The sequence below is a fragment of the Arachis ipaensis genome, chromosome B5 (genome assembly GCF_059453495.1).
Source record: "Arachis ipaensis isolate K30076 ecotype BB chromosome B5, ASM5945349v1, whole genome shotgun sequence".
NCBI classification, from domain to species: Eukaryota; Viridiplantae; Streptophyta; class Magnoliopsida; order Fabales; family Fabaceae; genus Arachis; species Arachis ipaensis.
The window spans coordinates 56,944,948-56,958,273 of record NC_142440.1 but is presented as its reverse complement, the minus strand read 5'-3'; the positions used below and the strand labels follow the sequence as shown (position 1 = coordinate 56,958,273).

The 13,326-nt window shown below is 39.3% G+C and overlaps 1 non-coding gene across 1 annotated transcript; it reads right to left on the bottom strand.

Annotated features, from left to right (window-relative positions):
• Positions 1–2,295: 2,295 nt before the first annotated feature.
• Positions 2,296–2,403, bottom strand: LOC148564280 (small nucleolar RNA R71). Its single transcript, XR_015885073.1, has one exon. It is a non-coding gene; the product is annotated as a small nucleolar RNA R71 (small nucleolar RNA).
• Positions 2,404–13,326: the final 10,923 nt, after the last annotated feature.

Here is a 13,326-nt window from a genome sequence, read left to right as displayed (position 1 = left end):
ATCTGTTTTCGAAAAAAAAAAATAAAAATGTTTTCAAAAATTTATTCAAAATTTTTAAGAATGAATTCTAGTGTTTCATGAAGCATGTGAAGCCTGGCTGGCTGTAAAGCCATGTCTAAATTTATTTGGACTGAGGCTTGCAATCTGTTATCAAGAGCAATATACTCTCGTGTTAAATGCTGAAGCTTGGCTGGCCATTGGCCATGTCTAGTGTTTTGGACTGGAGCTTTCTTTGAAAGCTTGGTTGGCTAGTGAGCCATGTCTAATTTCTGGACTGAAGCTTTAGACTAAGAATGCAAGATTCCTGGAATTCATGTTAAAGATTTTGGAATCCTTATTTTCCCTTTTCAATAAATTTTCGAAAAAAAAAAATTTAGAAAATCATAAAAATCAAAAATATTTTTCTGTTTCTTGTTTGAGTCTCGAGTCACATTATAAGTTTGGTGTCACTTGCATATGCATCTTGCATTTTTCGAAAATATCATGCATTCATAGTGTTCTTCATGATCTTCAAGTTATTCTTGGTAAGTCTTCTTGTATGATCTTGATGATTTTTTGGTTTGTGTCTTTTCATGTTTATCATATGCATTCTTGAATTCTTAGTGTGTAAGCATTAAAGAATTCTAAGTTTGGTGTCTTGCATGTTTTCTTTGCATTAAAAGTTTTTCAAAATTGTGTCTATGATGTTCATCTTGGCATTCAAAGTGTTCTTGGTGTTCATCTTGACATTCATAGTATTCTTGCATGCATTCATTGTTTTGATCTAAAAATTTCATGCATTGCATAATTTTCATGTTTTTCATAAAAATTTCAAAAATCAAAAAAATATCTTTCCCTTTTTCTCTCATCAAATTCGAAAATTTGAGTTGACTTTTTCAAAATTTTTTAAAAAAATCAAGTTCCTTTCATGAGTCAAATCAAATTTTCAATTTGAAAATCTTATCTTTTTCAAAATCTTTTTCAAAATCAAATCTTTTTCAAAATTCTTAGTTATTTTCGAAAATTCCAAAAATATTTTTCAAAAATCTTTTTCTTATTTTTATATCAAATTTTCGAAAATAACATAATCAATTAATGTTTTGATTCAAAAATTTGAAGTTTGTTACTTGCTTGTTAAGAAAAATTCAAACTTTAAGTTCTAGAATCATATCTTGTGATTTCTTGTGAATCAAGTCATTAATTGTGATTTCAAAAATCAAATCTTTTTCAAAAACTAATCTCTATCATATCTTTTTAAAAATGTCTTCTCTTCTTATCTTTTTCAAAAATATCTTTTCAAAATATCTTTTCTAACTTCCTAACTTCTTATCTTTTCAAAATTTGTTTCAACTAACTAACTAACTTTTTGTTTGTTTCTTAACTTTTTCAAAACTACCTAACTAACTCTCTCTCTCTAATTTTCGAAAATATCTTCTCTCTTTTTCAAAAACTTCTTTTTAATTAACTAATTATTTTTAATTTTATTTTTGATTTCAAAAATTTTCGAAAATTACTAACATTTTTCAAAAACCATTTTCGAAAATCACTAACTCTTTTTCAAAAATATTTTCGAAAACTTTCCCTCCCCCATCTTACTCTATTTATTCATTCATATCCTAACATCTCATCTCACATCTCTTCCATCCATACAGTTGTGTTTCTTCCTTTACATCACATTCTTTATCTCCCCCTCTTTTCTTCCACTCACACAGGGATCCCTATACTGTGATATAAAGGATCTCTATTATTATTATTATTTTTCTGTGCCTTCTTCTTTGTCATATGAGCAGGAGCAAGGATAAGAACATTCTTGTGAAAGTAGATCCAGAACCTGAAAGGACTCTGAATAGAAAATTAAGAGAAGCTAAAATACAACAATCCAGAGATAACCTTTCAGAAATTTTCGAACAGGCAGAAGAGATGGCAGCCGAAAATAATAATAATGTAAGGAAGATTCTTGGTGACTTTACTGCACCTAATTCCAATTTACATGGAAGAAGCATCTCCATTCCTGCCATTGGAGCAAACAACTTTGAGCTGAAACCTCAATTAGTTTCTCTAATGCAGCAGAACTGCAAGTTTCATGGACTTCCATCTGAAGATCCTTTTCAGTTCTTAACTGAATTCTTGCAGATATGTGATACTATTAAGACTAATGGAGTAGATCCTGAAGTCTACAGGCTCATACTTTTCCCTTTTGCTGTAAGAGACAGAGCTAGATTATGGTTGGATTCTCAACCCAAAGACAGCCTGAACTCTTGGGATAAGCTGGTCACGGCTTTCTTAGCCAAGTACTTTCCTCCTCAAAAGCTGAGCAAGCTTAGAGCTGATGTTCAAACCTTCAGACAGAAAGAAGGTGAATCTCTCTATGAAGCTTGGGAAAGATACAAACAGTTGACCAAAAAGTGTCCTTCTGACATGCTTTCAGAATGGACCATCCTGGATATATTCTATGATGGTTTATCTGACCTATCAAAGATGTCACTGGACACCTCTGCAGGTGGATCCATTCACCTAAAGAAAACGCCTGCAGAAGCTCAAGAACTCATTGACATGGTTGCTAATAACCAGTTCATGTACACTTCTGAAAGGAATCCTGTGAGTAATGGGACGCCTATGAAGAAGGGAGTTCTTGAGGTTGATACTCTGAATGCCATATTGGCTCAGAATAAAATATTGACTCAGCAAGTCAATATGATCTCTCAGAGTCTGCATGGAATGCAAGCTGCATCCAACAGTACTCAAGAGGCATCTTCTGAAGAAGAAGCCTATGATCCTGAGAACCCTGCAATAGCAGAGGTAAATTACTTAGGTGAACCTTATGGAAACACCTATAACTCAACATGGAGAAATCATCCAAATTTCTCATGGAAGGATCAAAAGCCCCAACAAGGCTTTAATAATGGTGGAAGAAACAGGTTTAGCAATAGCAAGCCTTTTCCATCATCAACTCAGCAACAGATAGAGAACTCTGAACAAAATGCTTCTAATTTAGCAAATCTAGTCTCTGATCTATCTAAGGCCACTGTAAGTTTCATGAATGAAACAAGGTCTTCCATTAGAAATCTGGAAGCACAAGTGGGCCAGCTGAGTAAAAGGATCACTGAAATCCCTCCTAGTACTCTCCCAAGCAATACAGAAGAGAACCCAAAAGGAGAGTGCAAGGCCATTGACATAAGCGCCATGGCCGAACCTCTGAGGAGAGGAGAGGACGTGAATCCTAAGGAGGAGGACCTCCTGGGACGTCCAGTGATCAATAAGGAGCTTCCCTCTGAGGAACCAAAGGACTCTGAGGCTCATCTAGAGACCATAGAGATTCCATTGAACCTCCTTATGCCCTTCATGAGCTCTGATGAGTATTCCTCTTCTGAAGAGAATGAGGATGTCACTGAAGAGCAAACTGCCAAGTTTCTTGGTGCAATCATGAAGCTGAATGCCAAATTGTTTGGCATTGATGCTTGGGAAGTTGAACCTCCCTTGTTCATCAATGAACTAAGTGATCTGGATCAACTGACATTGCCTCAGAAGAGACAGGATCCTGGAAAGTTCATAATACCCTGTACCATAGGCACCATGATCTTTAAGGCTCTGTGTGACCTTGGTTCAGGAATAAACCTCATGCCCCTCTCTGTAATAGAGAAACTGGGAATCTATCGGGTGCAAGCTGCTAAAATCTCACTAGAGATGGCAGACAGCTCAAGAAGACAGGCTTATGGACAAGTAGAAGATGTATTAGTAAAGGTTGAGGGCCTTTACATACCTACTGATTTCATAGTCCTGGATACTGGAAAGGAAGAGGATGAATCCATCATCCTAGGAAGACCTTTCCTGGCCACAGCAAGAGCTGTGATTGATGTTGATAGAGGTGAAATAGTCCTTCAATGGAATGAAAACTCCCTTGTATTCAAAACTCAAGGATCTCCCTCTGCAACCATGGAGAGGAAGCTTGAAAAGCTTCTCTCAAAGCAGAGTCAACCAGAGCCCCCACAGTCAAACTCTAAGTTTGGTGTTGGGAGGCCACAACCAAACTCTAAGTTTGGTGTTGAACTCCCATATCCAAACTCTAAGTTTGGTGTTGGAGAGTCTCAACAAAGCTCTGCACATCTGTGAGGCTCCATGAGAGCCACTGTCAAGCTATTGACATTAAAGAAGCGCTTGTTGGGAGGCAACCCAATGTTTATCTAATTCTTATTTTTTATTGTTTTTCATGTTTTCTTAGGTTCATGATCATGTGGAGTCACAAAATAAATAGAAAAATTGAAAACGGAATCAAAAACAGCAGAAGAAAAATCACACCCTGGAGGAGCATCTGTCTGGCGTTCAGCGCCAGAACAGAGCATGGTTCTGGTGCTGAACGCCCAAAATGGGCAGCTTCTGGGTGCTGAACGCCAGAACAGGCATGGTTCTGGCGTTCAACGCCAGAAATGGCACACAGATGGGCGTTGAACGCCCAAAATGGCCACCAACCTGGCGCTGAACGCCCAGAGTTGGATACAAAGGCATTTTTACATGCCTAATGGGTGCAGGGATGTAAATCCTTGAACACCTCAGGATCTGTGGACCCCACAGGATCCCCACCTACCTCCACTCACTTCTTCTCACCACTCTCTTTCACACAACCCCATAAACACTCTTACCCAAAAACCCTTCACCAATCACGTCAAACTCTCTTCCCCATCACCTCTTCACCACTCACATCCACCCACTCTTCCCAATAAACCTACCTCATAAACTCCACCTACCTTCAAAATTCAAAACCAATTTCCCACCCAAACCCACCCATATGGCCGAACCTTAACCCCCCCTCCATTCCCTATATAAAGACCTCCATTCTTCACCAAATTCACACAACACACCCCTCTACACTCTCCTTAGCCGAAACCACATCTCCCTCTCCCTCTCCATATTTCTTCTTCTTCTTCTTCTACTCTTTTGTTTATTGCTCGAGGGCGAGCAATATTCTAAGTTTGGTGTGGTAAAAGCATAGCTTTTTTGTTTTTCCATTACCATTGATGGCACCTAAGACCGGAGAATCCTCTAGAAGAGGGAAAGGGAAGATAAAAGCTTCCACATCCGAGTCATGGGAGATGGAAAGGTTCATCTCCAAAACCCATCAAGACCACTTCTATGATGTTGTGGCCAAGAAGAAGGTGATCCCTGAGGTCCCTTTTAAACTCAAAAGAAATGAGTATCCGGAGATCCGACATGAAATTCAAAGAAGAGGTTGGGAAGTTCTAACAAATCCCATCCAACAAGTCGGCATCCTAATGGTTCAAGAGTTCTATGCCAATGCATGGATCACCAAGAACCATGATCAAAGTAAGAACCCGGATCCAAAGAACTATGTTACAATGTTTCGGGGGAAATACTTAGATTTTAGTCCGGAGAATGTGAGGTTGGCGTTCAACTTGCCATACATGGAAGAAAACGCACGCCCCTACACAAGGAGAGTCAACTTTGATCAAAGGTTGGACCAAGTCCTTATGGACATATGTGTAGAAGGAGCTCAATGGAAGATTGACTCCAAAGGCAAGCCGGTTCAACTAAGAAGATTGGACCTCAAGCCTATTGCTAGAGGATGGTTGGAGTTTATTCAATGCTCAATCATTCCCACTAGCAACCGGTCTGAAGTTACTATAGACCGGGCCATCATGATCCATAGCATCATGATTGGAGAAGAGGTGGAAGTTCATGAGATTATACCTCAGGAACTCTACAAGGTGGCTGACAAGTCCTCCACCATGGCAAGGTTAGCCTTTCCTCACCTCATTTGCCACCTATGCAATTCAGCTGGAATTGACATAGAGGGAGATATCCTCATTAAAGAGGAAAAGCCCATCACTAAGAAAAAGATGGAGCAAGCAAGAGAGCCCAGTCATGGAGCTCAAGAGGCGCAAGAAGCTCACTTCCATGAGATCCCTGAGATGCCTCAAATGCACTTTCCTCCACAAAACTATTGGGAGCAAATCAACACCTCCCTAGGAGAATTGAGTTCCAATATGGGACAACTAAGGGTGGAACATCAAGAGCACTCCATCATGCTCCATGAAATAAGAGAAGATCAAAAAGCAATGAGGGAGGAGCAACAAAGACAAGGAAGAGACATAGAAGAGCTCAAGGACATCATTGGTTCCTCAAGAAGGAAACGCCACCATCACTAAGGTGGATTCATTCCTTGTTCTTATTTCCTCTGTTTTTCGTTTTCTATGTTATGTGCTTATCTATGTTTGTGTCTTCACTACATGATCATTAGTAGTTAGTAACTTTGTCTTAAAGATATGAATGTCCTATGAATCCATCACCTCTCTTAAATGAAAAATGTTTTAATTCAAAAGAACAAGAAGTACATGAGTTTCGAACTTATCCTTGAACTTAGCTTAATTATATTGATGTGGTGACAATGCTTCTTGTTTTCTGAATGTATGCTTGAACAGTGCATATGTCTTTTGAAGTTGTTGTTTAAGAATGTTAAATATGTTGGCTCTTGAAGAATGATGACTAGGAGACATATTATTTGATAATCTGAAAAATCATAAAAATGATTCTTGAAGCAAGAAAAAGCAGCAAAGAACAAAGCTTGCAGAAAAAAAAAAAAATAAATAAAATATATATATATATATATTTAGAAAGAAAAAAAGAAAAAGCAAGCAGAAAAAGCCAAAAGCTCTTAAAACCAAAAGGCAAGGGCAAATAAAAAAGGATCCCAAGGCTTTGAGCATCAGTGGATAGGAGGGCCTAAAGGAATAAAATCCTGGTCTAAGCGGCTAAACCAAGCTGTCCCTAACCATGTGCTTGTGGCGTGTAGGTGTCAAGTGAAAACTTGAGACTGAGCGATTAAAGTCAAGGTCCAAAGCAAAAAAAGAGTGTGCTTAAGAACCCTGGACACCTCTAATTGGGGACTTTAGCAAAGCTGAGTCACAATCTGAAAAGGTTCACCCAATTATGTGTCTGTGGCATTTATGTATCCGGTGGTAATACTGGAAAACAAAGTGCTTAGGGCCACGGCCAAGACTCATAAAGAAGCTGTGTTCAAGAATCATCATACTAAACTAGGAGAGTCAATAACACTATTCGAAATCTGAAGTTCCTATAGATGCCAATCATTCTGAACCTCAATGGATAAGGTGAGATGCCAAAACTATTCAAGAGGCAAAAAGCTATAAGTCCCGCTCATATGATTGAAGCTCTGTTTCATTGATAGTTTGGAATTTATAGTATATTCTCTTCTTTTTATCTTATTTGATTTTCAGTTGCTTGGGGACAAGCAACAATTTAAGTTTGGTGTTGTGATGAGCGGATAATTTATACGCTTTTTGGCATTGTTTTTAGTATGTTTTTAGTAGGATCTAGTTACTTTTAGGGATGTTTTCATTAGTTTTTATGTTAAATTCACATTTCTGGACTTTACTATGAGTTTGTGTGTTTTTCTATGATTTTAGGTATTTTCTGACTGAAATTGAGGGACTTGAGCAGAAATCAGATTCAGAGGTTGAAAAAGGACTGCTGATGCTGTTGGATTCTGACCTTCCTGCACGCAAAGTGGATTTTCTGGAGCTATGGAACTCGAAATAGCGCGCTTCGAATTGCGTTGGAAAGTAGACATCCAGGGCTTTCCAGCAATATATAATAGTCCATACTTTGGCCAAGAATAGACGACGTAAACTGGCGTTCAACGCCAGCCTTCTGCCCAAATCTGGCGTCCAGCGCCAGAAAAGGAGCCAAAACCAGAGTTGAACGCCCAAACTGGCACTAAAACTGGCGTTCAACTCCAAGGAGGACCTCTCTACGTGCCACACTCAAGCTCAGCTCAAACACACACCAATTGGGCCCAGGAAGTGGATTTATGCATCAATTACTTACTCATGTAAACCCTAGTGACTAGTTTATTATAAATAGGACCTTTTACTAGTCTTTTTGATCATCTTTGGTCTCAGTTTTATTCCATTGTTCATCTTAGGAGACTATTGATCTCGTTTAGGGGGCTGGCCATCTCGGCCATGCCTGGACCTTCACTTATGTATTTTCATACGGTAGAGTTTCTATACTCCATAGATTAAGGTGTGGAGCTCTGCTGTTCCTCAAAGATTAATGCAAAGTACTACTATTTTCTATTCATTTCTTCTTATTTCGCTTCTAAGATATCCATTCGCACCCAAGAACATGATGAAGGTGATGATTATGTGTGACGCTCATCATCCTTCTCCCTTATGAACGCGTGCCTGACAAACACTTCTGTTCTACATGAATTAAGCTAGAATGAATATCTCTTAGATCTCCTAACCGGAATCTTCGTGGCGTAAGCTAGAATGATGGCGGCATTCAAGAGAATCCGGAAAGTCTAAACCTTGTCTGTGGTATTCCAAGTAGGATTCAATGACTGAATGACTGTGACGAGCTTCAAACTCGCGAGTGCTGGGCGTTAGTGACAGACGCAAAAGGAGGGTGAATCCTATTCCAGCATGATCGAGAACCGACAGATGATTGGTCGTGCTGTGACAGAGCATGTGAGCATATCTTTCACTGAGAGGAGGGGATGTAGCCACTGACAACGGTGATGCCCTTGCATAAAGCCAGCCATGGAAAGGAGTAAGACAGATTGGATGAAGATAGCAGGAAAGCAGAGGTTCAGAGGAACGAAAAGCATCTCTATTCGCTTATCTGAAATTCCTACCAATGATTTACATAAGTACCTCTATCCCTATTCTATTATTTATTATTCGAATACACTATTATCCATTTATATCTACCTAACTGAGATTTACAAGGTGACCATAGTTTGCTTCACACCAACAATCTCCGTGGGATTCGACCCTTACTCACGTAAGGTATTACTTGGACGACCCAGTGCACTTGCTGGTTAGTTGTATCGAAGTTGTGACAAATTATGAGTGTGTAATCACGATTACGCGCACCAAGTTGCTCACGTTGCCAGGGATTGTTCGAGCCTGGACATCACAATTTCGTGCATCAGTTGTCTCTTTGGATCAAATCTAGCTTATATCCTCTTCAATCATGCAACTCATTGACCTCTTGGCAATCATGATTGATTGAGCCCCAATCCCTTGGTGACTCAATCTCTCAGATCTTGATCAATAGCCAATTCCTTGGTCTAATTGCTCATGAAGAGAGATATGCTTGGTCCCTGATTATACCACACACCATTAAAGGTCCAAGTAGAGGGAGGATTATATGTCACATATCCAAACACCAAAAACCAGATTCTACTCTCGTGTGAGAAGGGATTTCAAGCATGGTCTCTTGTTTCCTTTCCCAAGGTTCCCAATAAACCCAATTGTATTCAATCTCTTTCCCAAGATAATTGAATACTAAGCATTAAGAACAAAATTCCTTCTAGCAAATCAAAGAGAAGATGAAGAGAAGAAGGATTTCACTATCATTCATCCATCAAGTACAACAGATCTCCCTCTCTCAATGAGAGGGCATAGCTCAAAAAGTACTCAAAATTGAAGTGTAAAAGTTGATCTAAAACTGACTGCTTAACCCCCTTCTTCAGTACTCCTAGTAAAATAAAAGAATTACAAAAGTGAAAAAGGAAAATTACATTTTGGAGGGAAAAGAAAACACTCAATAAGCATGACTTCTTAGCTAGCGTGTGGCTGGCGCTTCTCTGGCGTGTCACATGCCCTTCATTTCCAGCTTGGCGTGCCACGCCTACAACTTCAAGTGGCACGCTCGTCCCTCTCTCAACCTTGGCGTGCCATACCATTGAACTCAAGTGGCACGCTATAGTGGATTTCTTGTGTTGGCGTGCCATGCCATCGAGCTCAAGTGGCACGCCCCTTGCCTTTCTCACTTCTCTTTGCCTCTGGAAAGTTGTACTGGTGTGCCACGCCCAAGGTCTGGCATGCCACGCCCTTGCTTCATGCTTGGCTAGGCTTCTCTGGAAAGTTGAACTAGCGTGGCACGCCCAGGGTCTGGTGTGCCACGCCCCTCTTGTGAGTGAGTGGTTGCTCTGTTTGGCGTGCCATGCCACGAGCTCAAGTGGCACGCCCCAATGCTTCTCTCTTGAATGACACTAGCGTGCCACGCCTGGTTGCTCAAGTGGCACGCTTAAATGAAGAATAGTGAATGGCGTGCCACGCCTTTGATACCAAGTGGCACGCCCCATGTAATTGGCCTCCTTCATCCTCTCTGGATACTTATACCAGTGTGCTACACCTAAAGGCTGGCGTGCCACGCCCATGATCTTGTCTTGGTTCCAGTGGTTGGCATGCCACGCCTCAGTCTTCAAGTGGCACGCCATAGTGAAATGCCAAGCTTGGCGTGCCACGCCTTCGATACCAAGTGGCACGCCCAGTCCTTGCTTTTGGTCCTTTGTGCATTGGCGTGCCACACCTGGTTGCTCAAGTGGCACGCCCAGTCTTCAATTGCCTTCAGCCCCTTCTTTGGATTGTTGTACCAGCATGCCACGCCATGCTTCATCAAATAATGCATGAATTGTAGTGATCATATGATCATTAATGCTCTTTTATGGTCTTCTTTATGTAAGAAAAATGGTACATGATGCGCAGTCATCACAACACCAAACTTAAACTTTGCTTGTCCTCAAGCAAATAAAGAATTATGCAATAAAGTTTGACAAACCAAGGTAAGAAGAGTAGCAATTTTTATGTTCATGGTTGGCTAGTTTCTTATGCATGCTACAATCACAAAAGACATTCAAATGATTGATGCTTCTATCTAGCTCATTTTATGAAATCTTTTTTCTTCATGTTCATTCCTTGAAACAAGCTTTTCATTCTTTTCTTAGCTTAACTTTTTGGGTGCTTTGCACCATGTGTTGAAAGCTACAACTCTAAATGCTTTGTTTTTAAGTATTACCACTTGATACATAAGCACCACAAGCATTTAATTAGAGGACTCTTTTAGCTCATTTGTTTCATTTCTTTACTTCTCTAATCATTGATGCTCAGAGCCTTGAGCTTTGAGGGAGTGCTTTGCACTTGAGCCTAGCCTTGACTCTAAGTGTTTTGTTTTCAAGCTTTTTGCTTGATAAATAAACACCACAAGTACTTAACAAATATATTGTCATTGGTACTCAGAGCCTTCAGCTTTCTCATTCTTTCCTTTTTTCTTTTTATTGCCTTATTTGCAATTGCTTCTTCAAGGTTTTGATGATTTCAAAAATTTCATAAAATGTCCTAGATGAAAACTTCAATCAAACAAATTCAAATGCAATTGAGCAACAATAATCATGCTAGCTTCCCAATACTTATAAGCTCATACAAACTTCTTCTTTAATGACCTTGTTTGTTTATGATCATGATACTTAATTGCTTTTGACTCACAAAACACAAGATGGTAGTCATAATGTCATAGCACATGTTATAATTCAATAATCAAGCTATGCTTATTCTCAAAACACATGTATACAAAGGAAATAGAAGACAATCATGCAATTCAAAATACTAGAAACAAATAAGAGGAAAAGAAACTTTACCACCTTGTAGTTCATCTTCATTGTTGTTGTCACTTTCCTCCTATTCTTCCCCTTCCCACACCAAACTTAGAATGATTGCTTGTCCTCAAGCAACAAATAAAACAGTGGTGATGGGGCTTGTGATAGTTCATGAATGTCTCAATCAATAGAGTGTTAGTAATACATGTGGTTTAGGCAAGCAAAAATTAAGGATACAATAAAGGCACAAGAATTAAAAACAGAGACAATGTGATTGCATTAATAAGTGGTGTATGCATGGTACTTTGAATGAAAAATAAGTGGCAACACCAAACTTAGTGTGGCACCCTCATTTTAGAATATTGCAAGTACCCAGTGAAGATTCAAACTCAAATTGTTGCATGGCAATACCAAACTTAGAATGTAATCATATGTCAAATTATTGAAAATAAACAAAGCAAAGAATGAAAATGTTACCTATGGTTGGGTTGCCTCCCAACAAGCGCTCTTTTAGTGTCATTAGCTTGGCATGTTGTTCTCAACTTTCTTCCTCTTCTTCCAGTTTGTTAAGAGGAAGGACCTCAAGGGAAAAGAAGAGTAAGTTGAGGTCCCCTGTGTTGGCCTCTTCCCAACAAGCACTCTTTTGTTGTTAGCTTGAGTGAACTTGCTTGTTGGGGTAGGGGTGGGATGGCTTTTGGTTGACCTCTTCTTCATGGATATTATCCTTCTTTTCTTGGTCACCATCCTCTCTTTGGTGCTTTTGTTGATTGCCTTCACTTCTTTGTTTTCAAAACTTGGGTGTTGTGAGATGGTTAGAGTATCCTCTTTATCAAGAACTTCTTGGAATGATGGCTAACTTGGTACAAGGATCTCTTCTTATTGCTCTACCAATTCCTCATTTTCACCCTCATTGAGCACTTCTCCACTCCTTAGACTGATGGCATGATATTCTTCCCCTGGCCAAGGGAAGTCATTGGTTGGTTCATCAACAAAATGTTGTGCCAATTGTCTCATTTGCTCTTCTTGATTTCTCCTTGAGATTTCCATATCTTCAATCACCTCTCTTACATTTTGCCTTAAAAACTCACTGAGTTGGGCAATGAAGAGATATCTCGTGGAGAGTTCTTCCATTGCAAATTTCAGAAGATTTTGTGGAGGTGCATAGGTTAGACACTTACGGGATGATAGTCCTTGAAGAATGGGGTATGCAGCATTAAAATCCCAGCCAAAATTTCGGTAGTTATCATAACAATATGAACTATTTTGTGGCTCTGGAAGATAGTCCATTTTATTTGATTGCTCATACTCTATCATTCCTTGGTGATATTCTTAGCCACCATTAGGATAATGACTTGATTCATTTTGTGGTGGTGGGCAATATCCCATATGACATGATTGATCAAAAGATGAGGTAGACTCCATTCTTATGTGCAAAATGCTCTGTCTCAAACAATAATCACCAAAAGAAATTGGAATCCCCATTGTCACAGATGAAGGATTCTTAGTGAGGCAATAACACAAACACCTTAGTAGCAAGAGAAAATAAAAAGAAATTAAATGACAAAAATAAAAAGAAACAAAGAAAGTGTCTAATCTAGGAAATCAACCAACCGGTAGTTTGTTAATCACAATTAATCCCCGGCAACGGTGCCATAAAAATTGATGAGTCGAATTCACACCCCATTATAAAATGAGTGATGAATCCGTTCTTTTGGCAAGCGCACTAAATATCATCAAGTAATAACCCACTAGGAGTGGGGTTGAATCCCACAGAGATTAACGGATTAAGGCAAACAATAGTTAATTGATTATCCTAGTTAGACTATTCAGATTTGAGTGATATTCAAACAGGAAACGTAAATTACATAAAATTAAAGGAAAGCAATAAAGTGCAAGAAAGTAAATGGCAAGGAAAGTAAAGTACAAGA